The sequence below is a fragment of the Erythrolamprus reginae genome, chromosome Z (genome assembly GCF_031021105.1).
Source record: "Erythrolamprus reginae isolate rEryReg1 chromosome Z, rEryReg1.hap1, whole genome shotgun sequence".
Classification (NCBI taxonomy): domain Eukaryota; kingdom Metazoa; phylum Chordata; class Lepidosauria; order Squamata; family Dipsadidae; genus Erythrolamprus; species Erythrolamprus reginae.
This window is the reverse complement of record NC_091963.1, coordinates 114,900,552-114,926,772: the sequence shown is the minus strand read 5'-3', so window position 1 is coordinate 114,926,772 and position 26,221 is coordinate 114,900,552. Positions and strand designations below refer to the sequence as shown.

The 26,221-nt window shown below is 42.8% G+C and overlaps 1 protein-coding gene across 3 annotated transcripts in view; it reads left to right on the top strand.

The window, feature by feature from the left end:
* Nucleotides 1-26,221, top strand: part of SPOP (speckle type BTB/POZ protein) — a 109,597-nt gene that overhangs the window by 47,462 nt on the left and 35,914 nt on the right. For 2 of the 3 annotated variants that reach the window (XM_070729874.1, XM_070729876.1), the window contains exons 2-3: nucleotides 3,301-3,407; nucleotides 25,216-25,298. The gene's annotated coding sequence lies outside the window, so the exon portion shown is untranslated. The remainder of the gene's footprint in view (nucleotides 1-3,300; nucleotides 3,408-25,215; nucleotides 25,299-26,221) is intronic. The other variant, XM_070729873.1, reaches the window with a different exon arrangement.

Below are 26,221 nucleotides of genomic sequence, written 5' to 3'. Positions count from 1 at the left end.
GCGGAGCTGGGGTTTCCCCAAGCGCGCGCGCACCGCCCGCCCACGCCGTTGCTGGGGCCGCTTCCCAGCTGGGAAGCGGAGCTGGGATGTCCCCAAGCACACGCGCGTTGCTGGGGCTGCTTCCCAGCTGGGAAGCGGAGCTGGGGTTTCCCCAAGCGCGCGCGCACTGCCCGCCCGCCCACCCCGTTGCTGGGGCCGCTTCCCAGCTGGGAAGCGGAGCTGGGATGTCCCCAAGCGCGCGCGCGTTGCTGGGGCCGCTTCCCAGCTGGGAAGCGGAGCTGGGGTTTCCCCAAGCGCGCGCGCACCGCCCGCCCGCCCACGCCGTTGCTGGGGCTGCTTCCCAGCTGGGAAGCGGAGCTGGGGTGTCCCCGCGCGTGCCGCCCGCCCGCCCACGCCGTTGCTCGCGCCGCCGCTGGGGTCTTACCGGGGCAAGAGGGGGAAGACCCAGGGAAGCCGCCCAGCAGCTTATCTGCCCGGCGGGAAACTCCACCATCTACGCATGCGTGGCCATAGAAAAAAAGGCACGCATGCGCAGATGCTGTTGTTTACTTCCAGGTTGAAAACTCGCGATATAGCGTTTCGCAATACTCGAGACCGCGAAACTCGAGGGATCACTGTATTGGTAGAATGTTGATACAGGTAGTCCCCGGGTTATGTTGTCTCCGACATACGACATTTCGTCGTTATGACGACCTGGCCGCCGCCTCTGTTCGGGCAAAGGGATCTCCACGGTGGGTGGCGGCTTCGGAGACCCCGCGGAGATCCCCTTACCCAAACAGAGGCACCGGCGGCTTCAAGGGACCAACAGCCGGTCCTTCTCGGCACTGCGTTGCTACAGCCTCTGAGGCTGCCACCGCCTCCGTTCGGGCGAGGGGATCTCCGCCGAGAAGGACCAGCTTCAAGGGACCAACAGCCATTCCTTCTCGGGGCTGTGTTGCTGTAGCCTCCGATGCCGCCCACTGTGGAGATCCCCTCGCCCGAACGTTCAGCAGGAGGCTTCGCCGGCTGTTGGTTGTTTAGAAGCTGCCGCCGCCGCCGTGTAAGTTGGAATATTCATGTAAATCAGAATATTCCGACTTACACCAAACTCGGCTTACGACGAGCCGTGGGAACGTCGGGGATTACCTGTATATGTGTGAGATTAAAAGAATACCTTATGTAAAGAAAGGGATTTCCTATTTGTCTTGTCCTGCTGTAAATTAAGGCAGTGTTCGACAAACCCAGGCGCCTGGTCGCCAGTGGCGCCTAGAAAATGTTGTCTGGCGCCTAAGTGATCTCTCGGTTAGCGCGGGGGTTACGTTCCAAGACCTCCCGCGCTAACGGAAGTAAAACCACCATCTGCGCATGTGCGCCATTTTTTTCATGGCCGCACATGCGCAGATGGTGGAGTTTGCGTGTGGGCGGCGGGGAAGACCAAGGGAAGATTCCTTCAGCCGCCCAACAGCTGATCTGCTCCGCAGCGCGGAAGCAGCGAGGAGCCGAAGATGGGGTAAAGGCAAAGGGGAAACCCCATCTTCGGCTCCTCGCTGCTGCCGCGCTGCGGAGCGGATCAGGTGTTGGGCGGCTGAAGGAACCTTCCCTTGGTCTTGCCGCTTGCCAGTCCACACACGCCCCCCTGGATGAGCCGGCCACAGGGGCGAAGGGTGGGGATGAAGGGGCAGGACTTCCCGGGCGGAAGGCATGCTCGGCTCTGCCGCTCCAGCCCCTTTCGGCCGAGCAGCCAGGGAAGTCGAGCCAGGCGTGGCGGCGGCAGCGCTGCTTCTCCGGTCGCCCGGTCCTCTCCTGCCTCCTGCGCCGATGTTCCCCGCTGCGACGGAAGGCAGTCGCTTGGCTAGGGAGGCTCGGCCGAAAGCGGCTGGAGCGGCAGAGCCGAGCACGCCTTCCGCCCGGGAAGTCCTGCCCCTTCATCCCCACCCCTCGCCCCTGTGGTCGGCGGGGATGAAAGGGCAGGACTCCCTGGGTGGAAGGCGTGCTCGGCTCTGCCGCTCCAGCCGCTTTCGGCCGAGCCTCCCTAGCCAAGCGACTGCCTTCCGTCGCAGCGGGGAACATCGGCGCAGGAGGCAGGAGAGGACCGGGCGACCGGAGAAGCAGCGCTGCCGCCGCCACGCCTGGCTCGACTTCCCTGGCTGCTTGGCCGGGGAGGCTCGGCCGAAAGCGGCTGGAGCGGCAGAGCCGAGCACGCCTTCCACCCACCGATTGTTCCGCTGCCGCCAGCATGGCCTGGCTGGCAGCGGAAAATGTAACGGAGCCCACGGGGGATTCGCCTTCCTCCCACCCGCAGCCGAGACTGATTGTGGGCTCCTTCGCAACCTCGGAGAGCTTCCGGGGCATGAAAGCTCACGAAAACCAGGAAGCTCTCCGAGGTTGCGAAGGAGCCCACGATCAGTCGGCTGCCGGCGGGAGGAAAGCGAATGCCACGGGGCTGGGCTCGGCTCCCCCCTCGGCTCCCCCCCTTACCAGCCCCGCCGCGGAAGGCTCCATTCTGTTCCCTGCCGGCCCGATTGAGCGGCCGGCGGTCTCCATTCAGGGAACAGAATAAAAAAAATTTTATTTTTTAATATATTTTTTTTTTAAATAATATTTTAATATTTTGTACAGTATATTTTTCTGGCTCCTAAATTTTTTGGCTGGCTCCTAGATTCTGAACAACTTTGTCGACCCCTGAATTAAGGTATTTGGTGGCATATTTAATTAAATTAATAATTGACTCAAATTCTTAAAATCTTAAAAAAGCAATTCTTCATTTTTGTGCATGTATTTTGAAATGCTTTATTTCTTTAGATGTTGACTCGCTGCTTTTGCCTTCTCTCTGTTTAGTCCGATTCTTTCTATTTTGTAGTTAAATATCTCTCCAGGAAGATTATTTGAGCATAATCTAATTTTTCATAGTTCAGAACAGTCAAAAGCAATGCTGCTAAACTTTATGTTTGCTATTTTCATAGAGAACTTCCAGAATATTGCCTCAGTGTCATTTTAACACCCACATATGTGTACTTTATCTCATTCTAATATACCGTGGCCCAATAGCAATTAATAAAGGTCTAGCAATTCTTTTTTTAAAAACAAATCATAACTATTTTTCTTCCTGTTATTTTTTCCTTGCCCCCAGCTTTTTTACAGCTTGATTTTCAAAATATTTGTTCTATTTTTCCCTATATGCATGTTCTACAAATTATATGCAGTTTTTGCCTCTCCTTTTTTTTTACTGGCCTTGTGTATTATGTAGCAGTTAGATAGTTTGCAATTTTCCCACTTTTTCTATTTTTAAAATCTCTTTAACACCTTTTTCTTTCGTTAAAGGTTTGATATTACAGGTGACGTTGCTGTCTCTGACGTGGGTGTCTCCCTGATCCATTTCCATTTCTGTCTGCTAATATTCTATGGACCAAGCTGACCAGGTGCAGAAGGTATCAAGGTTTTCTTGTTTTTCTTTTGCTTCAGATCGTACATATACAGATACAAAATACAAACCCACTTTACTGACGCAAGTTACAATAGTCATCTATAATATGGCAACATTTCCCCCTTATACTCTTCCACAAGAAACTGTAAAAACTCATGTTCTAGGACATTTGCTAAATTATAGTTGTGCAAAACAAGATGCTATTTCAAAATTTTACTGCATAATTCATGTTGAAAAATAAATATTTTTAAATAAAATTGATATTGGAGGAGTTTGCCTTGTGTTAATTTTCTCAAATGTTCTAGGCAACATACTGTAGCCTGAACTTTGGCAAACCTCCATAGAAGAGGAACATGATGCTACTAACTGTTAAATTTTCCCTCCATCCCCTTGTTATTGAAATTTGAAATGTACCTAAATTAAATGATAGAAGTTTAACATTGCAAAGTCATGTAAGGAAGCAGGTAATGATTGCCTCTATTCTAACAAGAATTCATGATATACCAGGGCCTTGTTTGTTTTGTTTAATTAGTGCTACATACCCATTTATTGATTTTAATATATATGGAATTTTAGTAGTAGTTTTTAATTAATTAGATTTGTTGTTGTATTGTTTTTTGTATTCTGTGAGCTGCCCTGAGTCTTCGAAGAAGGGCGGCATACAAATCTAATAAATAATAATAATAATAATGATGATGATGATGATGATGTATATGAATATCAAAAATCAGAAGGAATAAGAAAAAAAAATTACAGACTAACAAATGTAGTTAAAAGACACACGTTTTTATAAAATGTAGCTTATTTCTTTAGATGCATGTCTTCATGTATACATGTATGCGCAAGCAGGGGTGGGCAGCGGTTAGGACAGGGTGGAATGCAGTTCCACTGGTGGAAATGAAGATGTGTGTGCAGCTCCAGCTAATCAGTGGCTGTCACTTCCTGAATTACCTGTCTCAGCTCCGCTCTCCTTTTTTCCCCTGCTGTTGCATCTGCGCTCCTTGGTTTTTTCCTCTTTCCTCCTTCCTGGCCTCGGACAAGCTCTCCTGCCCGGCTCCCCTCCAGCCTCACGCAGCCACCTCCTGCCTGATGTGCAAGCAGAAGGAATGGGTAGAAGCGGCGCTGGCAGCATTTATGCTTCTGGCAGCACCCGTTCACCTAGCTACCCAGCCTGAGGTGGAGGGAGCCAGGAAGGAGAGCGCGGGAAACGCGAAGCAAATTGTCACCCCAGCGAGCGACACTGGTAAGGTTGTAAGTCAAGGACTTAACTGTTCACTTGAATAATGATGATCGTTCAAGCCACTCCCACCTGGTCACATGGCCAGCATGCCACTCCCACCTGGTCACATGACCATTAAGCCACACCCACAAAATAAACCACACCCACAGTGTGGCAGTAAAAATTTTGGCTGCCCATTACTGTGTGCAAGCATACATATTTATGGATTACAAGTTCAACTTCTGTATTTAAGAAAGGCCCATAGGACTCTGATGTATTTATTTATTTATTAGTTGGACTTGTATGCCGCCCCTCTCCGACAATCGCCATGACAATTCCACGAAGCACACTTTTCTTGTCAATTTTTCTGGACCAAGCAATATTTTACAATGTGGTTGAAAGCATTACAGCCCTGAAGATACGCTTCTTTTTAGATGACTAGAATATGTTTTATCAGTAAGTTGTTTCGGTATTGAAGTTGTTGCTGGAAATTTGTGAAGTAAAGGAGTGTATTCCTTTCCCTCATTAGGGACCCAAACTACCTATTTTATAGATCTTGGAAGTGGTTTTTAGATTAAGGTAAATATTTGTATATTGAATTCTGTACGTGTAATATTTGATACAAATGTGGAGAACAACATACGGGGTGGACAAAAAAATGGAAACACTTGACTTTTTGTCATGATGTTTGAACATGTTCAAATCAATCAAAACTTGACATATTTTAATGGTGTTTTTTATTCTGTTATTTGATACTTTTTTTAAACTACCTTTTTTAAAAACAGAAATTTAGGGAAATTGGTTATAACCTTCTAGAAATGGAAGACCTCTCAGTCTTTCAAAGAGGCCAAATTATTGGTGCTTGAATGGCAGGCGCTAGTGTAACAGAAAGTGCCCGAATGTTTGGCGTTTCAAGAGGTAATGTCTCAAAAGTAATGACTGCTTTTGAAAGAGAAGGGAAAATGTCCTCAGCCAAGCACAGGTCTGGTCGAAAGTCGAAATTGTCTGAGAGGGACCGTCGGACTCTAAAGCAAATTGTTAGAGTGGATTGCAAGACCACAGCTCCTAAAATCACTGCAGAGCTCAATAGACAGGTACAGAACCCAGTTTCCACAAAAACTGTCCAAAGGGAGCTTCACAAATCTGGATTCCACGGAAGAGCTGCAATTAGAAAACCTCTGGTCTCAAAGACAAATGTTTCAAAGCGTTTAGAGTGGTGTAGAAACCACCAGAAATGGTCCTTCGGACAGTGGCAAAATGTGATTTTCTCTGACGAATCATTGTTTATCCTTTTCCCAACCTCCAGCCGTATTTACGTTTGGAGACGGCCAAAAGAATCATTTCATCCAGAGTGCCTTCTCCCAAACGTCAAACATAGCGGGGTTTCAGTGGTGATATGGGGTGCTATTTCTTGGAAATCCGCCGGGCCAATGATTTCCCTTCATGGAAGAATTAACAGCCATCACTATTTGGCTGACCAAATTCATCCTACGGTTCAAGAACTGTTTCTAGAGGGGGATGCCATCTTTCAAGATGATAATGCACCAATCCATAGAGCAAGAACTGTTAAAGAATGGCACGAGGAACATTCTAATGAAGTTCAGTATCTCATCTGGCCACCACAATCACCAGACCTCAACATTATTGAGCATTTATGGTCGATTTTAGAGATTCAAGTAAGAAGTCAATTTCTACCACCATCGTCTCTAAAAGACCTGGAGGGTGCTTTAATTGAAGAATGGGCTAAAATTCCTTTAGAAACAATTCACAATTTGTATGAATCAATACCTCGGAGAATTGAGGCTGTATTTTCCGCAAAAGGTGGACCAACACAATATTAAAAGATAGTTTGATGATTTTTCAAGGTGTTTCCATTTTTTGGTCCACCCCTGTAGTTGTTGCTATGGCCATGGTGGGGGAAAAGATTCTCTTTTTCTTATCTTACATCTAGCTGTCTAAATCAGTGTTTCCCAACCTTTTTTGAGCCGCGGCACATTATTCACATTTACAAAATCCTGGGGAACATTGAGCGCGCGGGGGGGGGGGGGCTAAAAAAGTTTGGACAAAAACCCCTCTCTTCCTTCCTTTCACCCTATTTCTCTCTCCCTCCCTCTTTCTTTCCCCCCTCTCTCTCCCTCCCTCTTTCTTTCCCCCTCTCTCTCCATCCCTCTTTCTTTCTTCCTTCCTCTCTTTTTTGCTCTTTCTCTCTCCCTCCTTCCCTCCCTCTTTTTCTCTTTCTTGCTTTCTCTCTTTCTCTTGCATTCTCTCTCTCTCTTTTATTCTCTCTTTCTCTCTCCCTTGCTTTCTCTCTCTCTCCCTTGCTTTCTCTCTCTCTCCCTTGCTTTCTCTCTTTCTCTCTCTCTTTCTTTCCTTCCCTCTTTCTCTTTCTCTCTTGCTCTCTCTCTCTCTCTCTTTCTTTCTCTCTCTCTCTCTTTCTCTTTCTTGCTTTCTCTCTCATACACACTCTTTCTTTCTCTCTCTCTTGCTTTCTTTTTCTCTCCCTCTCTTTCTTTCTTTCCTGCTTTCTCACACACACACTCTCTCTCTCTCTCTTCCTTGCTTTCTCTCTCCCTCTTCATTTCTCTCTTGCTTTTACTTCTCTCTCTTTCTCTCTTGCTTTCTCTCCTCCCTTTTCTTTCTCTCTCTTTCTCGTGCACCACACCAGCAACAGAGAGAGAAAGAGAGAGAGAGCGGAGAGAGAGTGGAGGGCGCCTTGCTGGTCCGCGACCCCCTGGATTAGCAGCCCCGCATGGCCCCAGCACGGACTCCGCCTTCGCCTCCGCCTCCGCCTAAGAGGCAGCAGCCACATTCACCCCTTCGCCCTCCCAGGTGTCCATGGCGCTCAGCGCCCCGACCACGCGCCGCCTCCGCCTCCTGGTACCCCGCCTGACTGCTACCTGCAGGAACGGGTGGTGGGGCGCCACGAAGGGCGGCGCTTGAAAGCCACCACGGCGCCGTTGTTGTCATCATGGTGCAAAGCCACACAGTCCCGGATCACTTGCTTCTCCGGCCAGCAAGCCGGCTGCCTGGGAAAGCGGCGCGCATTTTTCAAATGCGCCGCTTTCCTAGGCAGCAGACTTTGCTGGCCGGAGAAGGAGCGATTCAGGACTGCATGGCTTTGCGCCACTTCAAAAATTTCTGCCAGGGGGGGGTTTCCTAATGGCTGTGCGGGCGCCCGCCCACGCAGCTTAGAAGCAACAGTGGTTGGTGCCCTCCCACCGGGCCCCAAAAGCTCACGCCGTCACCGCTAGGGAAGCTCCAGCCAGGCCGGGCTCGCGGCACACCTGACCATGTCCCGCGGCACACTAGTGTGCCGCGGCACACTGGTTGGGAAACACTGGTCTAAATAATGAATACCATGGATATGCTGAAATAGAAAACATGTTTCTGCATGCAGAAGTGGTACATACAATATACAATTCAGGATTTTACCATTATAATTTATAGGATATTATTTAATTTGAATCTATAATCCAATAACTATTATGTTTTGGATATATTAAAAATGTGCTGAACAAACACACACTGAATCTCCTGTCAAAGCAGGACATTCTCCCAGTCCTTGCAAGTACTGTATATTTTCACACATTAGTATTTTCTTAAGACAAGCTCATGAGAAAATACCCATTGTTTAGTGGACACAGTTCATGTAATACTCCAGGAATAAAATGTTTTAGTGTTTAGTTGGCTTTTAGGAGGCTTAAATTCTTATATGAAATTTTGAGGGGTTTTATTTTTATTTTTAAAAAACCACAACATTAAAAATATAGTGCTAATATAGTTGAATAACAGAAATAAGGATTATGAGTAAGGCAGGAAGGTGACATGTTAAAAAAAGAATCAGGTCAAAGTGAAATAAAGCATGCCAAAAGAATATACCGTAATAAAATCTGAAAAGCTAAAGACAACAAAACAATAATAGGGCAGATTTAAGAGTGCTTTGTGTTGCAATTATGCATGTTTATTTAATTAAAATGAAAAGCAAGGACTAAACCTTAGCAGGAATTTTTGTTTTTTCCCAAAGTCATTAAAATGCAAAGATTTTGTTATTCGCTAGGTGTATTAGTACAGGGAAAGGTGACATAGGATACAAAGTTTATAATAGCAACAAAATAGAATATAAATAGTGTTTTCACTTTTGTCATAATAGGTATTTTTTTGCTGTACCGAATAAGATCTATAACTTACATGGTTTATTAACAAAATTACAATGGGATACTGAAAATGATTTTAAATATGTATGAGCAATGTATCAAATGTACAATATAATATACAATAATCAAGTAAACTTTTTGTCAATTCAGCATAACAATCTTAAAATTGAACTTTTGGTCTAAATTAGAATAAATGAAGCCATTTATTTAGGAAAATAGAAGTGGTTACCAGTCATTCATTTTGCCTGGTGAAAATATGTTTAAATTCCCATCTATATTTTTATAACATTGATATCTTTTATTGGGTAGCTATTGCATTAATGTTTTCAAATATATTTGCCACCATATGGAAGTATTGAAATTCTTCCTGTGTTCTATACAGACTGCAATTAATAAAATTATCTAAAAACTATGCTCTAATGTATCATTTGGATTATCAAAAAGTTTAATAAAGTTAGGTTTCGATGTAATATTCTCAGTTGCAATTTATCTTACTTTAATAAAGATTTTAGTTCCAAATAGTTGGACCTTTACAAAATTACCATATATGTATCTATTACTTTACATTTCGTCCATTACATGAAATTTATTCTAGAATTTAACATGTTAAGCTTCGTTGATATTAAATTACAATATTAAATGACTTTCCTTTATTTTTGGCAAAACCAATTTCCATCCTTTTTTATGGCAGTTGGATAAGTATAAATCATGCTAGATATGTTTTATATTTAATCCCTGTATTGTTGTCAACTCATTCTAAAACTTTGTCTTCAGAAAGTTGTAATTTTATTAATGTTTTTTCTTTGTCTCCTTAGACCAGGAATGTAAAACTTGATTTCATTAAGGGCCACATCAAGGTTGTGTTTAACCTCCAGGGGCTGGGGTGGGCATGGCCGGTGTGGGTGTGGCCAGTTTGATATCACATGTGGCAGTCCGAACACTTTGCCAGCGAAAACAGGCATTCAGGTTCCATTTTCAGCTGCTACATTACTGCAACTCTCTGCCTGCTCCGTTTTTGCTGGCAGAAACACTGCAGGGCGGCTGTTCACTTTTCCAGGGTGGCCCCAAGGCCCAGATCTAAGAACCCTGCAGACCAGATTTGGGTCGTCCTGGACCTTAAGTTTGACACTCCTGTCTTAGCTGATGGATTTAGCCAAATTTCAGATTTAGTCATAGCTTTAGTTTATGTATACATTCTAAGAGCTTGGATTGCAGCTAAGTGCAAACTTGATGTACCGGTATTTGAAACTTTGAATGAGCCAAATTCCCTGTATTTATTTCTAATTGTTTTCTAAATATGTCCATCATGTATTTTCTTTAAATGGGCCTATTCCCCCCTTCCCCTCACCATAAAAAAGGATGGAAAATAAATTACAGTGATCCCTCGATTATCGCGAGGGTTCCGTTCCAAGACCCCTCGCGATAATCGATTTTTCGCGATGTAGGGTTGCGGAAGTAAAAACACCATCTGCGCATGCGCGCCATTTTTTTTCATGGCCGCGCATGCGCAGATGGTGGAGGTGGGGAGCGACGAAAGTGCGGAAGCCGACAGATTGCAGCACCCGCTCGCCCGCCGTTCGCCGCTCACCCGCCCTTCGCCCGGCCACCCGCCGTTCGCTCGCTGCTCGCCCGGCCACCCGGGTTCGGGGGGGTGCTGGGAAGCCCCCCAGGCCGGCTGCAACCTTTTAAAACAGCGGGTTGGGGGTTCGGGGGGGTGCTGGGAAGCCCCCCAGGCCGGCTGCGACCTTTTAAAACAGCCGCGCCGCTTCCCAGCTGAGTCCTGAAGCCAAACGCCAAAGGCGAACTTCCGCGTTTGGCTTCAGGACTCAGCTGGGAAGCGGCGCGGCTGTTTTAAAAGGTCGCAGCCGGCCTGGGGGGCTTCCCAGCACCCCCCCGAACCCCCAACCCGGGTTCAGGGGGGTGCTGGGAAGCCCCCCAGGCCGGCTGCGACCTTTTAAAGCAGCCGCGCCGCTTCCCAGCTGAGTCCTGAAGCCAAACGCGGAAGTTCGCCTTTGGCGTTTGGCTTCAGGACTCAGCTGGGAAGCGGCACGGCTGTTTTAAAAGGTCGCAGCCGGCCTGGGGGGCTTCCCAGCACCCCCCCAAACCCGGGTTGGGGGTTCGGGGGGGTGCTGGGAAGCCCCCCAGGCTGGCTGCGACCTTTTAAAACAGCCGCGCCGCTTCCCAGCTGACTCCCGAAGCCAAACGCGGAAGTGGTTTTTTTTTTTAATTAATATTTTTTTTTAAATCGCGATATAGCGTTTCGCGAAGATCGAGATCGCGAAACTCGAGGGATCACTGTATTTGATTTTACTGATCATAGGGGGCATGCTGAAATATGAAGGTTGAAATAATGACTTTGTGGATTTAATTTGGGAACCATCTTTTCTCTGTTGTGGTGGATATAGCATGGGTTGACCTCGTCATCTAACCTGATTGGACTGAGTCTATCAGAGCCACCATTGCTATACTTTCCAACTTTTTGACTCAGTCACTCAGCTTGGACAGACATGCCTACCATTCCTCCATTGTTGAAAGGATTATTCCTGGATACTATCTTCACTCAATTCTTCAACTTGTGAGTTGTATATCCAGCTGACTCCCAAACAGTCGCTGGGGGTGGGTGTCCCCACAGCAAGAGCTTAGGCTTGGGCTGCTGATCAGTGAGCGCTTCAGCTCAGGCTGTTTGTTAAGTGATCGATCATAAAGGACTGTCAGATCAACCTGAGGCAAATTCTCACCCAGCAACTCAAATGGAGCATAAACAAACTGAACTTTACCTTTAGCTCTGAGACTGAGAGCGGAGCTTTGCATCCCCGAGTTTGACAGCTGAGGGACCCGGGGCTTCAGCCTGACTGCTTTGAGAGGAGTTCTGTGCTCCCAAAGTGACGGTGGAGCCACCATTAAAGGAGCTTCGTGCTCCTGCTTAAAATGCTTGAACTGAGGTGGAGCTTCTGCACTCCCAAGCTGCTCGAGGAGAAGTTGAGGTTTTTGCTTCTCCTCATGTTTTAATGGAGCTTAGCACTCCCAATTGACCCAAGAGGGAGAAAGGGGCTTTCAGCTCTCCTACAACGAAGTTCTCACGCTCCCAACTTGCTGACACAAGCTCACCATTGTGACAGTTCAGTGCTTCATTCTTAAATGGGCACAAGGTTTGGCGGTGGCTTGCTGAAACCTGGCGATTCATTCCTCAACCCAAAGGAGGAATCATTGCAGTCGGCCAGTCTGTGCCACCTTGCCTATAAAGTGGCATTCCTTGTGGCCATCATATTGGCCAGGAGAGTGTTTGAGCTGGCTGATGTGTTGGTAAGGAAGGATTTGTGCGTCTTTCACAAGGATAGGGTGGTTTTGCGTATGGATCTGTCCTTTGTTCTCGAGGTCAACTCCTGGTTCCACAGGGTGCAAGAGCCGATTCTCCACTGCACTGCTCAGAGAGTCCAACGTGGGTAATACTTCAGCCTTATTGGCAGGGACTGAGTTAAAAATTTGCATAATTATTATGTCCCGCCCACCACTGCCCCCTCTTAGCCAGTTTTAAAAACTCAGTCATAGAGTAGGGACTATGAGTTTTGTTCTCTCCAGCTAGGAGATAGATTCTATTAATAAATGCATGCTTCTGTTTCTTTAAAACTAATCTTTTCTTCTCCCTTTTTTTATCTCCCTCTGCAGGAAATAAAAGCTGGAGTTCCTGGACTGAGAGCCTCTGCCCTCTGGGGTATCGTTCTTCAACTCTTCACCCCTGAGAAGCCTCTGCTCCCCGGAGCAAGCTTTGCTGACAGGGTGCGCTGGTATGGGGTCACTGACGTGAGCGATCAAACCCCCCTCCCCAATTAGACCCAGGTACCTCCTTGGGTGGCCAGCATGAGGCAGCACCTCCGGATCGGTTGCTATACCGAGTGTGAGGGGTCCCGGCTGACTCATTCCATTCAGAAGCTTGTAAAACAGCTATTTAGCGGCTAAAAGGACCGCAATTTAATGGTGCAAAGGTACGGAGTACCAGTAGCGGACCTCTTTGCCACACAACACAACCGGCAATTGCCCAGATTCTTCTCCCGATTTCCGACACCAGAGGCCGAGCAGGTCAATGCACTGCTATCACCATGGCCCAAGGGGCTTCTGTACGCCTTTCCCCCAGTCTGTCTATTGCACAGGGTGGTGGCCAAGATCATTTCCGAGGAGGCGGACATTCTCCTCGTAGCTCCATACTGGCCCAGGCGCCCCTGGTTTGCCGACCTGATGGGATTGTCAATCTTACCACCATGGAGAATCCCACTTCAACGGCTGGTCCTGACACAGGGATCAATAGTGCATCCAGACCCACAGTGGTGGAAGCTTGCCGTGTGGAGGTTGAAGGGAACCGCATGAGAGAGAAACAGGTTCCAGAAAGTGTCATTAACACCATTCAAGCAGCACGGCGACCATCAACGACGCGTATTTACCAGGCTACCTGGGCGGCATACTGCACCTTTTGCAGAGCTCAGGGAATCACGCCCTTGTCGTCCTCAGTACTACATCTCCTGGAATTCCTCCAGAAAGGACTAGACCAAGGGTTGACGCCCAACACACTCCGACGACAGGTGGCGGCGATAGCAACAGTTCTCCGACCAGACCCGTTTTGTCCAATTTCTCATCACCCTTGGGTGAAGGACTTCCTACGAGGAGCAGCAAACCTGTCTCCTCCCGTCATACACCACTTTCCATCCTGGGACTTACCATTGGTTCTAAGGGCGTTAACAGGACCCCCCTTTGAACCTTTGAGGGAAGTATCACTTCGTTTTCTCTCAATAAAAGTAGCTTTCCTAGTAGCCATCACCTCGGCCCGTAGGGTCTCGGAACTTGCAGCACTATCGGTTCGGCCGGACCTCTGTGTTTTTCATCCAGATAGAGTGACTCTGCGTCTGGACCCCTGTTTCATACCCAAGGTTAACACCAGGTTTCACAGAGCCCAGGACATTGTCTTACCAGATTTTTGCACACATGGCTCTCACCCATCAGAGCTGCGGTGGCATAAGGTGGACGTGAGAAGAGCAGTTAAGATTTATATTCACCGCACTAGCACCTTCCGAAAGTCGGAGGCCCTCTTCGTGTCTTTTCTCCCTTCTTCAATGGGAGGAAAAGTTTCATCTAAGACCATCAGCAGATGGATCAGGACTTGTATCATCGAAGCCTATCGGTCCACAGCAACACCCTTACCGGGTAGGATTACAGCCCACTCTACCCGAATCGCGGCTACCACAGCCGCTTGGACTACGCAGGCGCCAATTGAGGACATTTGCAGGGCAGCTACCTGGGCTGCCCCTACGACCTTTATTAGACACTACCGCCTAGACTCTTTTGCTTCAACGGAGGCAGCCTTCGGCAGAAGAGTGCTACAGGGAGTTTGTGTTCCAGCGCCCCTGGTCCGGCCTATCCCTCCCTAGAATGTGGCTTGGGTATATCCCACGTTGGACTCTCTGAGCAGTGCAGTGGAGAAGAACCGTTGAACTTACCTGAACGGTCTTCTCGCTGCACTGCGAAGAGAGTCCAAACCCGCCCGGCCTTTTGGCCCAGGTGCACAGTTTCTTAAGGGTTACAGTTGTTAAATAAAAGTTTTTGTTCCTTACTATTCCTTCGTTTTTATCACTGGCTAAGAGGGGGCAGTGGTGGGCGGGACATAATAATTATGCTAATTTTTAACTCAGTCCCTGCCAATAAGGCTGAAGTATTACCCACGTTGGACTCTCTTCGCAGTGCAGCGAGAAGACCGTTCAGGTAAGTTCAACGGTTCTTCTACCTAACTTTTGCCCAGAACCAACCCACACTTTAGAGAAGAGGTGGCACACCTTGGATTTGAGGAGGGCCTATTGCATCTACATCACATGGACTGCCACCAAAAGGAAGACAGACTCCTTGTTTGTTGCTTTCCAACGGCCATGTTGGGCAACAGGATGTTCCCTTCGACAGTGAGTCGATGGTTGTGATCTACCATTGCAAAGGCCTATGAACTTTGACTACCACTCAATCTACACAAAGGGCAGCTACAACAGTGGCAAAGGCTAGGCAGGCCTCTATTGAAGAGGTCTGTTGCACAGTTACCTGGTCTTTTCCGTCTCCATTCATTAAACATCATAAATTTGCCATTCATGATTCTGTGGAGGTGGCATTTGGCAGACGGATACTTCAAAGAGTTCACAAGGACCAGGGTGATCAAACCAGATTACAGCCCACCCATAAGGACAAGTCAGCTTGGCATGTCCCATTCCTAGATGCTATATCCACCACTATGGAGAAGAGGCATTGGTCGTACGTGATACACTCTTTCTCATGGGGTGGATATAGCATCCAGCCCCACTCTGATATCAGTCTGGTTGGAGGAGAACTTTACTTCATAGACTATTGGCACGTTGGTTTATCGTTTATCTTAGTCAAAAGCTGGAAGGGATAGCAACAGAGGCATATCCTCAACAGCTCTGACAGACTCAGTCCAATCAACTCAGATGACAAGGTCAACCCATTCCTGGATACTATATCCACCCCTATGAGAAGGAGCGTATCACGTAAGACCAGCGCTCCTTCCCATTTTTTTTACACGATTAGAATTTTTGAATATCTTTCATTTTCTGCTAGTGCTATATATAAACTATCGAATCAAGGGGCTAATTCTGAATTTATCAAGTCAAAAATATTATTGATGGAGTTCTTAATGCTTTTAGCTTGGTTGCTTGGTTCATTACTCAGCTTATCATTTTATTGGGTAATGAAATATTTGCAAGCAAACAGCTAGCACAAAGAGCACCAAAACCTTCACAGTTTAGTCTTGAGCTACAAATATTATCTTCTGTTGGGATGCTATTGATGTGATAAGCATCATAATTAAATTTAATATGGGAATAAAGACCATCTTTATTAGCATTTTACAGAGAATCTTTAATAATCCAAGATGTTTGAGAGGGACTTGATAAGTGGACAGAAATACTAAACGAAACTAAATATCTGGAATAAATGCAGGGAACAATAATAATTTTGTTGCTGTGTATGCATTTTCTAATTGAGTTTTGTCAAGTATATGCAGTATGTAAAAATTGTTTGGAAGAGATATAAGAAGCAAGGAAATAGAAGCATTTCACTGCTGCTTTTTACCAAGCTATGACAACTTTGTTCACTCCATCATTTTCCTAACTGAATAATTAATTAATGGATTGCACCAATAAATTCTACAGGAGAATGTCAGGGTAATTGTATGAAAGGTAAACTTAACATAAATGTGACTCTTTTGGCATGACAATAATCCTAAACACACAAATTCATCAAACTGAATGGATGTAGCAGAAGAAACTGTATTTACGAAGGCCAAAGCAAAACTAATTGATACCTATGGCATGATTTGGATCAAGCATTTTAAGTAGAACTGTCTAAAAAGGAATGCCAAAATATTGCAGGCATTGTTCACAAGTACCACTAGTTATTAAATCTTACGCTTTGCATACTCGCAAAAAGCCAGTAAATATTGATTCAGTGTGTTCAGTAAAGAATTGGATTTTTTGTCTGGTGTTTATCTGTTTATTTTCATTAAATTATCAGAAACTTTATTAATAAGATTTAATTAGGAATCAGTCCATACTGTAGGTTGCAGTATTGTAGGATTACAAATAGTAAAGGTTTCGCAAACTTATTTTCATTATTATAGGGGCAGTGAAAGAATTAGAATTTCCCAATAAGCAATTGTAAGTCAATCATAATGAAAAGTAGAACTTGGCAGTTGATATATAAACAGCCTTAGCTTCTCCTGATCTTGTTATCCAGCTTTTCCCATTTTGCACTGACCAAACCTTGTCCATTTTAAGTGGTTTTATTCACAGTTTTGGAGTGGTTTTGTAAATTTTATGCATATGCATCCGTAAGTACACACTATATTGCTCTTATGGTACTATGATATTATCATCAATGCAGTTCCTAGCTGTCATTCAGTTGCAATGATATGCCGCAAATAACGTTATTGGAAATGTTTTGCTTGCAGGAAAATACATATCTGAGGCATGTTTATCATTAAGATAAGAATTTTATCTAAATAACACATTTGTTTTCAAGAAGCTGGTGGCATAGTTGAAGTCTCTTGTTATTACAACTTCATGCCTCTGAAAGATCTATGGTTTGTTTTTGAAGACATGATGTCTTGGAGATCATTTAACCAGGATTCTTACTCTCCTAGATGGTTGGTACGTTCCAGCAATGTACTTCTCCTGTCTCTTCTTCTGCAAAGGCTTAAAACAATTTCAAAAGTCCAGTGGTGCAGAGTATCTTGTCTATCACTTACATCTGTTTCTCATTCACATTCATTGAGATTCTTTCTTTGTTAGATTGTCTTCCTTATGAAATGATGTTTCAACTATTGGTTTCTGTTGTAGAATCTCCTTCCTTTGAATAGATAAAACTTCATTTTCTCTTACAAGTTAAAATGTGAGCACTTACTCCTCCAGTCTTCTGATTTCTTTTTCAAGGATATTGCAAATACATGCCTGAGTGATCTAAGATAGAAACACAAGTATGTTGTAGCTCATACTGGTGTTTATTCCTAAAGGCACATCATTTAAAGGCTTATACTTCCTCTTGGTTAAATATAATATAATATATAAATATAAATATACAGTATATAAATTTATGGTTTAAATAATTTATTTATTAAGAAAATTGTTAATTTATGCTGTGAGCCGCCCCGACTCTGCGGAGAGGGGCGGCATACAAATCTAAATAAAAAATAAAAAATAAAATAAATAATTTCCTATGAACTGCTTCTTATACTCTTATTCTCCTCCCTTTTGGGAGGGAGGGTCAGATATTCATCTGGCTAGTCCTTAGCCTGGTCAGTTTCAGCTCATTACTTTGCTTGCTCGTTTTGAAGTTGGGGCTGGTTGGGGCTGTACTTCTAAAGCAGAGGTCACCAATCTTTCGGACCTCAGGGACCACTGAATTCATAATTTTAAATCCAATGGACCACTAATATGATTTTTTTTTAAAAAAAAATAACAACTAGTATTTAGTGCAGTATAAAAAATGCAAATAATTTTTCTGCGGACCACCAAACTTTTCTCACAAACCACCAGTGGTCCAGGGATCACTGGTTGGTAACCACTGTTCTAAAGAACAGCTGATCATTGAAGGGAGCAGCAATTAGAAAAGCAAGCAAAGCACGGAAGATCACTTAGCTCAGGCTGGGGCTGAAAAACAGCTTCAAAAGCACAGCTGATTCTTGGAGGGAGCTTAAAGCGCAGAAGGGGTAAGAGAAAGCAGTAGCTTTCTGGGTAACCATTTTGAATACTGCACATCGAACGTTTGGAAGCTGAAAATGCAATGCGCGGAGCCCAAAACCACAAGCCATTGCTGGTGGCAAGTTCTGCATTCAGGAAGAGGACATATAGAGATCGAAGGGTAAGGGCCGGCAGATGGACAGGGCTACATTTGAAGTATAAGATGCACCCAAATTTTCAGCCTCTTTTAGGAGGGAAAAGGCTGTGTCTATTCCAAAAAATACAGTATTTAGGAGTTCTTCGTAGTTTGGAGACAGTGGAATTTGGAGATGTCCAGCTCTGAATCCACAGAAAAATAAAAATAAACCTGAGTGCTTTCGGCATACTGACGACAACTATCTCCAAACCTACAAATGATCTTTCCTAGTTACTTTATTAGAAGTTAAACAACATGGAGGCAAGATAGATCCTCCTAGGTTGCTTCACAATGTGTAGAGAAAATTGTCTTTTGTTTTCTGTTTAAATCCAGAAAAATAAATACAGAATAACTGAAGACCTCCCATGTATTCCTACAACATAACACAGTCATGGTCAAAGGCTGCTGAAATTTCCAGAATCCTTTCTTTATGGTTCTGTTTTTCAACCACATGTTCAAGGGCACATCTGCTTGCAATATTGAAATTTAAATTGAAACTGGGGAAGATCAAGATAATATCTTCATCTGAGAGCTGCGGCTGGAATACTGGGTTTTTTTACCTTGACTAAGTATCAACTATTGAAGACTAGGCAGTAGTTATTAATATCAATTGAAAGTCTAACAACTATTTTCCTAGGTAAGAATTCTCCTTCCTCGTATTTTAGAATTGTGGAAATTGTACCCACCAAGGAGAATAATTGGGGTAGTCATTAAAAGACAGAATTTGTAGCTAGCCTTATGAACCAGTCTGGTGAGCAATCTAAAGGTGAGTAGTGACATGAACAGACCCTGTATCTTCTGCATGCAGAATAAGCAGTGAACTCTTGCTGCTAAAATAGCTGTATAAAAATTGAGCATATTGCTATCTACATCCTGTTAAAAGTGTATTCTTGAATTAGGCCAGAGTTTCTATCCATAGCAGTTCAAGGTCTGAAAGCTCACAACTATCAGGTCTTGTATTGTTTGTCGTTAGTATATTTCCTGTTGCTTCTGAACTTTCAAGTTCCTTTAGTTATTGTACTTAGTAGTTGTTGATTGACTTGTTTGTCAATGGAACGGGATATTAAGCGACAAGCTTCCATTTCTTTCTTTTGATTTTCTATGCTAAATCCTGCAGGGAAGAAAATACAATTCCTTCTTTGGATGGGTAGTCTTTATCCCCACTCTGCTTTCAGAAAGAATGTGCAGCAGACTGCTGTCTACCCTGCAAACATTTGCTAAACAGTCTCATTGCAATAATTCATCCATTTGTGAGTCAGTCTTTGAGACAAGTTATTAAGCAGCAGATTCCAAAACTATTATAGCTTCTTTAACTGTGTTCAGACTCCTAGCATTTCCTGAATTTCACCTTTTGGCTGTAAAAAGAGTAAAATACTTAAACAAAAATGAGGGGGGGTGATGAAGTATTTCTTTCCTCTTCACTCAGCCAGATCGCCATAAAGCAGGTCAGTGCTGTCATTCAGGATTAAATCCTAGATAAAGATATTTTAAGAGCAGCTGAGTTTGAAGTTACAAGGCATTGCCTCTAGGTTAGTGTCCTGCTTTGACTTGCCAGGTTAGGATGCCATCTGAAAGTAAGGAAAGTCAGCCTATGTCCTACTCACTTTTTCATCCAGTGTCTGAACTGCCTGCTTTCCATCAAATCTCTTTGTAGAGGTGGCCCTGATTGACCATCTCAACTGTACCCAGTCAGTCACTCATAAGTGAAAATTTCAGTTCATAGCTGTTTTCTGTACCAGGTGCTTCATTAACCGTGCCACGTATTGATTAAGATATTGGTCCAGGACTGCAGAGATCCAGATTCTAGTCTATCCTCTCTATATTTCTCTCAATCAAACCAATTTCAAAGGCTTTTGGGGGGGATATTATATAGGCACCTTGAGCTATATAGGTAGACTCTTCAACTAGACTAGAGAGAGAGATCAAGAGGAACCAAAATTAATGTCAGGCAAAAGCAGTCAGAACCGCTTGTGAAGGGTCTCAACAATATTTTATTGCTAGTTAGCATTCCGTTACAGCTCCTGTACAAAAGACTGGATATAACTCACAAAAAGAAATAAACATCGCGGTTGATCTTGTCTCAAAATCTTGACAGCCAAACTAAAGGAGGTTTTCCTGGCTTGTTACATGATCTTTGTAAGAGCTTTTTATGCAACTAGATTTAAAATCGTTGTCAAACTGCATAAAAATAAAATCTTCCTTCATGGCATTATCTATTTGAACTTTGCCAAACAGTTATTTTTGGCTTAGCATCTACTTGCAAAAATACTTGTTATTATCTCTGTCTTTCCTACCAGAGGAATTCACTGCTTGAGACAACAGCCATTTCTAAAAAAATCACTTCATGACTATAAGACTTTTCATATAATAAACTAAATACCATCGCCCTCTCTTCTCTTGAATTGCAAAAACCGCGGTGAGAATTTTTGCAGTTAAAATACTTGAAGTGATTGCCTGTGAATTCATTCATCTTGCCCCTTCTACCTCATAGTGTTGGTGATGTTTGTGTTCCGGCCATGTGGATCTCAGGAAGGGGCAATCTCTAGTCACAGAAGGAACGTGGGACTCTGGTAGATTCTGAGCAGCCTCTTTCCTGAGCATACTTGTATGTATAAATTCATAAGTGATTGAGAGTATTCCAATTATAGGTAAATAATTAGCTTTTCCACTATAGGAAAGATCTACTACTTACGCATTGCACTTATTTTCTAAATTTCTGGATTGTGGCAACATGATGTTCAGGGTAGATTTGCCAACCTACTTGTTCTGCATTTATTGGATCTGTTATATAATGACATCCTTAATTTAAAGATGAGCAAAATGATTAAGATACCAGCCTGGACTGCGAATTATGCACTGCCCAGTGGTTTGTGCTGAAAATAGTAGCAAGAGCTTGTTGTCAATTTGCAAAAGGAATAAAAATATATACAACTATCATAAAATTAGAGAATTCTTTTGGCTAATTGACAGCAATAAACAGGGCAACTTTTTGGTTGTAGTAGGAAATTCCCATATGCTTAAATCCCCATCAAACTAGACTAGCACATATTTTTCCAATCCTTGTAATTTTAGTAGTGAAATCTTGATACAGACACATTGAAAGGTATCTTCAGAAAAAAAACTTAGTGGTTCATCAAGTTTGCTCTTTGAGAATTTTTTGGGTTTTTAAAATTTATTTGCTAATTTTTATTAATTTTTTTTGTGGGACGCTACACATGTGTTTATCCCAAGCACGTTTAAACTCAGTTACTGATGACTGACTATCTGTATTCGAAATTGGTTCCAAACTTCCATACTTTTTCTGTGCAGTAATACTTTCTAACTTTACTTCTGAACTTTCCTTCTGTCAGTTTGAGGTTATGCCCCTGTGTTCTTGATTTTTGCTTAATATTGAAAATACATGCATTGCCTTCTATAATCTGTTCTTTTATCATTTGAAACAGAACTGTGGTAGATATGGAATCAAATAGTTTACATTTTTCCCCATTGTGGGGATCAATTTAAATTTAAAAATAATTACCAGAGCCAAAATCTGTACTGTAAAATAGTGAACTGAAATGGAAAAAGCCATACATTGTCCTATCATTTAACTTGCTCTCATTCAAGTTCAAATTGTTCTCCTTATCTCATATGTAAAGGATGCTCCTCATATTATCTATCTTTTTGCAGTTAACTCTCAATTTGTAGATGACTTTCCAGTTCATGGTCCCAACTCAGAATGACACATCAGTTACTTTGAAATCTGAATTTTATTGCATTTGTTAAAAACTGGCCTATATTGCAATATATTATAAAGCATTTCATCTGCTTTTTATGGGCAGTTTGCTATTTTTCAGAGATTTGGGTTTTCATAGACTATGAATTGGTAGTCTGGCCTCAATGAGGAAGAACAAATGGGTATGTTTGTTTACATGTATAGACCAATGGATGCTGGATGTGAAGAACAGGGAAGGCGGGTAAACCATTGTGTTTGAAATAGTCTTGAGCACTGCACAGTAGGATCATTCTTCCACACCCTAAGAAGAGGACTGGTGGCACAATGGTTAGAATGCAATATTGCAAGCAAACTCTGCCCATAGACTTCAATTTGATCGTAATGAGGCTTAAGGTTGACTCAGCCTTCTATTGTTGGTGATAATATGCTGACATTGTAACTGCCCCAGAGAGTACTGAAAAGTGCTATGAGTGCTATATAAGACTAAGTGCTAGGTGCTATTTTTCTGGAAAAGCTGTTTTTGTATGGTTGTAAAAGCGAGCAGGGAAACATTAAGGAAGCAAATATGAATCGAATAAGTATTTACTTACATCAGGTACTAAAGATGTTTACACTTGCTCCTCACTTAAAGATGTGCTCTTTCTCTTTTAGTACATTACTGCCCTTTTTGTCAACAATAAAACACAACAGTTGTATAGACTCTCAGCTCAGCCTGATACAGAGACCATCCAGTTGCTTTGCAATTGGGTCCCATTCAGATTGACATAAATGTCTCAAATTGAAAGCCTATGTAACTGAAGTATCTGTAGTAAATGGGTGAAGTATCTCAGTACAGTAGTCCCTCGCTATACCGCGCTTCACCTACTGCGGCTTCACTTCATCGCGGGTTTTCAAGAAATATTAATGAGAAAAATCATTCGCGGATCTTTGTTGGTTCGCGGGTTTCTGAGGAAGTCGATCGGCAGATTTAAACAGCCCGCCGAACTCGATCGGCAGGTTTTTCAAAAAATAAATAAATCTAAAATTGTAAATTCTGTATTTAAATACTGTATCTAAAATAAATACTGTGTGGGAAGGGTTTATAAACACTTAAAACAATGAAAACTTACCAAACAATTACAATATAAATACTTAAATAAGTACTATCAGTCGATAAATTCCCCATTGCGGATTTCACCTATCGCGGCCGGGTCTGGAACGTAACACCAGCGATAGGTGAAAGACTACTGTATAGAGAATCATTATAACTGCATAGACAATCACTGTAACTGATCTAAAGTTTGTTTTGTGAATTTTATGTCCAGATATAAAATATTGTCCAAATATAGGCTATTATTTGCTTTCAGAATGTTTTTGTTTTGTTTTCAGGATGTTGCTGTAGGTGGCCGACTTTGATATTGCACATTTAACTATGTTTTTTTTAAACAAACCAGCCTCATTTATAATGCTAAGTTAAAATCAAATAATCGCTGAGTTAAAGTCATATAAATATTATAGCTTAGTGTAACGCGTCAAGTTTTTGTACTGTATATGTATTAGGATTTGGGATGAAGAACAATCACTTACCTACAAATTATGTTCTGATACTTATAAAGATTTTCAATCATGATTGAAACACGTCGTCAGCGCCATGAAACACTTAGAGCCTTGGATGTTCAAGGAGATTAACCTCTGAGCTTATACAAGTCCTGTTTCTTCATTGCTGAATCACAGCAAGTGTCCATAAATTGTATATCAGAATGTTCTATAAAAGCTGCGACTGCTGCTTTTGAAGTGTTCTCCACAGGAAAAATCAAATTAATGATTCTTTCAAAGTTGTAATTTGATACCCTAATGTAATAGTATATAAAAACTTGCTCTTCTCTCTCTTTCACACAGACACAGAGGGAGGAAAGAGGGAAAGAGAGGAAAAGAGGGAGGGAGAGAAAGAAAACATGTTAACCTCTTTCTGTGCTAGGCTAATCTTGATATCTGCAGTGTTTCTAACAGCTTTGTTTTGAAAAGTCGATTCAATTTTCTTTTGGCAATACAGAGTTGTATTGATAATACTCTTAATAACTTATTGGCTACAGTATATGCAGATTTGTTCTGTTATGTTTTTTAACACCTGTTAGTTAACACTAATATTTTTAACAGTTTGCTGATATCTATTTTAATGATTTTTTTTTCATGAGGATATGTAAATTGGCAATTGTCAAAACTCAGTTTTATATAAAAGTTTTTCCCACTAATATTTATTTTATTTATTTATTTATTTATTTATTAGATTTGTATGCCGCCCCTCTCCGTAGACTCGGGGCGGCTCACAATAGCAATAGAACAATTCATAACAAATCTAATAATTTAAAAAACATTTTAAAAACCTCATTATTAATCAAACATACATACAAACATACCATACATAAATTGTATAGGCCTGGGAGAGATATCTCAATTCTCCCATGCCTGGCGGCAAAGGTGGGTTTTAAGGAGTTTACGGAAGGCAAGGAGGGTGGGGGCAGTTCTAATCTCCGGGGGGAGCTGGTTCCAGAGAGTCGGGGCCGCCACAGAGAAGGCTCTTCCCCTGGGACCCGCCAAATGACATTTTTAGTTGCCGCACAAATCCCAGAGACCGATTAGATCCCACAGAGTTGTGGGACCTAATCGGTCTCTGGGATTTGTGCGGCAGAAGGCGGTCCTGGAGATATTCTGGTCCGATGCCATGAAGGGCTTTATAGGTCATAACCAACACTTTGAATTGTGACCGGAAATTGATCGGCAACCAATGCAGACTGCGGAGTGTTGGTGTGACATGGGCATACCTAGGGAAGCCCATGATTGCTCTCGCAGCTGCATTCTGCGAGAACAATCAGTAAATCTATCCTGTGGCGAAATCAGATAATGAATCTTCCACCAGGTTTCATCTGTAGTCAGCCTCCTCATCAGTAGCAGAGAAGTTGATAGAGGAACAAGAGGCTGGATTTGGAAAAACAGAAGCTTCTAGTGTAAAAGGGAATTATATTGACTCTATGAAATTGACTATAGAAAAGTCAAGTTAAAGTTGTTGGATCACTGTTTGTCTTTTTTGAAAGCATTTCCTCCCTATTCAGGTTCTGTTTTGTAAAATGAAAATAATCATGACCTGTTTCACAGGGTTATTATGAAGGTAAACAGGATGAATACTTTAAAGCACCTGGCATAGCAAGCATTCTGTAGTTGGCAATTTAATGTCATACTGCAGACAGAATAGTCAAGATATAAAGAACTTATTTGAAATGGACTGCTCTTTCTTTTGAATCTCAGAATCTTATTTTGGTTATATCCTTAGATCTAGATGTTATCTTTAGATGCCCAAATGCTTGTCACCAACTTCATTGGCTTTACTGGAACTACAATATCTGGAAATAGCATGTAAGGTTTCAAATGTTTTATCTGATGTCATGACTTAATTATTGTTTTGCAAAGTGGTTAAAAACAGAGTGGAAATTTGTTTGGTTCAGACTATGCCTGGCCAGATATATGTTTCAATTAGTTGACATTAATGATCCATCTATTAATTGTTAGTCCTTTGATGCCCTCATCCTTTTCTAGTCTCCATGACCATATCTTGTTTGAGACAGGCATCAGAGGTGCTGAAGATAAAACGGGCAAACGCCAGAAGTGGAGATGAATTTGTTACCCTAAAATTGTATAATTTGCCCATTACATTTTTTATATGTGGAAGATATATCTATTTCACTAAGGTTTCCATGTTATTTACTTTTTATATTGGATTTCTCACTTTTAAACCTTTGTTTTATAGGGTTATTTTTACAATATTTAATAATTTTCTTGTACATTTATTGCAAATACTTGTATAAAGTTAGTTTTTCAACCACAAGAGAATCCTGATTGATAAAGCATCATTGCTTTTTTATAACTAAAAATGAATTTGCCTAACATTAAGCATTAATAATAGAAAATAGCAACTGAGAGGCAGTAACATAAGCAGGAACAGTATTGCTGTAAATATGATGTCTGCCTGTCTCTTCATTGGCCAGAAGTCACTGTTGTATGATTCTGTAGCAAGCTCCTGATTCTTTGGAAATAAATAAATTCCTTCAAGGCCAATATCCTTGGAGAAACAAAGAGAGACAGAAGTTGGTAGCCTTCAGGGATAAGGTAGCCAATCTCTGTAATGCCTGAACAGTTCTAGAGGTGATTTTGAGGTCTTCAAGGAGGAGGAAAAGGATCCCTTCAACAGTATTTAAAGGTTGAAGAGATAGCTTTTCCTCCCCATCTCCAGGGAGTAAAGAAATAGCACAGTGTGATGGGCATGCTATGTTCATGATATA